This window comes from Anneissia japonica, unplaced genomic scaffold (genome assembly GCF_011630105.1).
Source record: "Anneissia japonica isolate Jap-2015-1 unplaced genomic scaffold, ASM1163010v1 scaffold6997_len847652_cov182, whole genome shotgun sequence".
NCBI lineage: Eukaryota > Metazoa > Echinodermata > Crinoidea > Comatulida > Comatulidae > Anneissia > Anneissia japonica.
The window spans coordinates 66,490-69,539 of NW_022730884.1; positions in this window are offsets into that span (position 1 = coordinate 66,490).

The window sequence follows — 3,050 nt, forward strand, 5'->3', positions numbered from 1 at the left end:
CAATGTTGGCATAAGGTGCCGAGGACGAACATTTGAGTATATACGGAACATTTATTAATTTTTTCTGCGAAGTGAGTCTCATGAACGATAATTCACCACAATTTTGGTAAAATTAATGTTGAAATGAAGAATATATTTCAGTCTAATGTTAGTGCAAAATATCATTAGGCCTTTGTAATCACCGCACGACGCGCGACCAACATGGCAACTAACACGCGCCTGGGTAAATCGTCACGTACGCTGACGGTTTATGGTCTGGTTGCTATGGTTTTTGTTACCAAGTCGTCGCCTATTTTATTATCAATTCTCAACAAAGATACTAGACATAAAAACAAACTGGAATAGACACCCAGACAGTGACATCGGTGAATACATAACCTCCTAGGTGGCAGTAGAAATCGTTGCTATTATCCAAATAATACACAAAACAATTAAAGCATAATCATGAATCAGTAAAGAATAAAACAAGAATACAGCGCAGAATCGCATGGCCGGTGTCACGAGAATTCAGGTACCATCGGGAAATTAAGTACCAGACCTAAATTCTCGCTTAAGCGAAAACTTTGGGCTTGTCGATAAATTAAGTACTAATCTCATTTTATTGCACTTATAGTACAATGCATAAATATTTCCTTTGTTTTAAATGTACGACCGATCGTAATTAATCAGGTGAACTGGTATTTGGTACAAAAACGGTGAAAATAAGCAGAAAATATGCGATTTTGAATGTTTTTTTATTCTTGTTAATACTTCAAATCGCATCCGCTGACCTAATTTTTTTCTTCACTGCTACAAGGTTGTCCTTGTAACCGCATTTTGGCAGCCAGGCTTTACACCGTGACGTATGGATGCTCTTCATTTTCAGCCAATCAGAGTAGATACATGCCCAGAGTGGGAAAACAAAATATGAAAAAGATGAGTAATACACAGTTACTGTTAAGCTGAATGACTTTGATAACGAATAGTGCCCGTAAACATGAGGCATCAAATTGTTTGGTAAGACGGTATACCCCTCTCCACTTATATAACATTTTAAAAACATGTTTAGACCAATTTTTCATTGCATTTTATTTCCTTTTAGACGTTGTGTGTGTTTTTTGTTCTTTGTGCAAATTTAAATCGTTTTTATGGGACCCACTTTTTATGGCTTATCCTATTAATCAGGGTTGTTTGTTGCATTTTTGCCTTTCTAATTACATGATTAATGAATAAATTCAATTCAAACTAATAAGAATTGATTGGAAATTGGACTGAAGAATATTGCCAAAATTATTAGCCAATGTTACAAAAGATAATGGTTCCTACGATTTCTAAAAATAATTTAGGCATGTTAAAGTGTTTTATGCTCTGCTTATGCACCTAATAACAGAATTAATTACAGAATTCACTCAAAATTGTGGTATTTCATTTTTATTTATTTTATTCAATGTCCAGGTAGATCTATTAATAATGATACAATGAGAATACAATACTTTTCACGTATATAAGATATATACAAAATGAAATAGAACAAATACAATAATAATGTAAGCAAATCGTAACATTCATGCATTTAGACTGCTTAATACAGTCATGAGGGTATGATAGAGTATATCAACAAAGAGCCAAGGTAAATTATATATGACTCAATACTGAATATGTTTTTCTTACAGGGAGATAATAATACTAGGTAATATGGGTTGACACACTTGAGTTGTAAATTCACAGAATTGGAATTCAATAAAATAAATTAATAAAGCCTTGTAAGTCTACTTTAAAATCACTTTAGCACTTGAAGATAAACATGTATATTTAATTCTCTGAACTATAGTTTAAGAAACGTTTAAAAATAATATATTCACACAATGCCATATGCAATTCAATTTTCAACACACTGCTGAGTTACCGACATTGCCTCCGCAATCATCTAACGTCAAATGCAATGCATGCAGAAATCTTCCCGCTTACGAACCATAAACTGTTACGTCAGCTATTGGCAAGTGGTATTTGTAATGACTTTCAAAACAAAACCCTTGAATTGATATTTGGTACACTAGTAGTAGTAGTATTAAGTAGCGTACAATAAAGAATCGTGAGGAAAAAATTCCACTCTGTTGCCTCCAAAAACAATGTAAATACAATATATTACTTAAAACCACCACACCTGTCTCTTATACACATCTAGATGTGTATAAGAGACAGACCTAAGAGTTTGCACGAATTAACGTTGCTCATTATACTGTTATTGATACTGAGAGGGTCAAAGTTTGATTTATTAGATTTGCAGCTAATTAGCATTTCAACAGTTTTATTGGTATTGATAACCATATGATTATCAAGAGTCCAATCAACTGCCATATCAAGAATTGACTGGAGCCCACTAGATCCTGTCTCTTATACACATCTAGATGTGTATAAGAGACAGAACATGCATACATCATTTATACATTATTGTCTAGGTGTATAGCCCGAACTACTAGCTGTTGAGTCTGTGGTTCCACAATGTATAACAAAGAAGTTATAAACGCTAGAATGTTACCCCTATTTTGACGAGTACACTCGATCCTGGTGCCCTCAGCAACACCCTGTGGGCGAGTATACTCGTAACTGGCAGCCAACGTGTTAACACACCATTAAAAAAAATTATACTATTATATTTATTCACCTTTGGTGAATAAACATGAAACATAAATAAGATTACTAATGATATGTTCTTGCAGTATTGACTGTGTATTCTCATGGCTAATTCTTTGTGCTTTGAAAACTGCCTTTAATATTATCATGTTCGCCTGTGGTGGCCATTAACTCTAACGAGGACATGTGTTTTTTTAATTGGTCAATTAACTGCTTCCAGTTGACCTCTTCTCAATGCATACACACATGGATTGAGTCATGCAAAGCATATACTGTATTTTGCTTGTACTGCCTCACGAGGCAGAATTCGCACTGAAAATTACGTGCACACGAGTGGATTTCCTGTCTCTTATACACATCTAGATGTGTATAAGAGACAGCCCCTACTCTTTTCCATTGGGTCCTTCTTGTGGTGAATTGGGCAGTACACCAGGAGA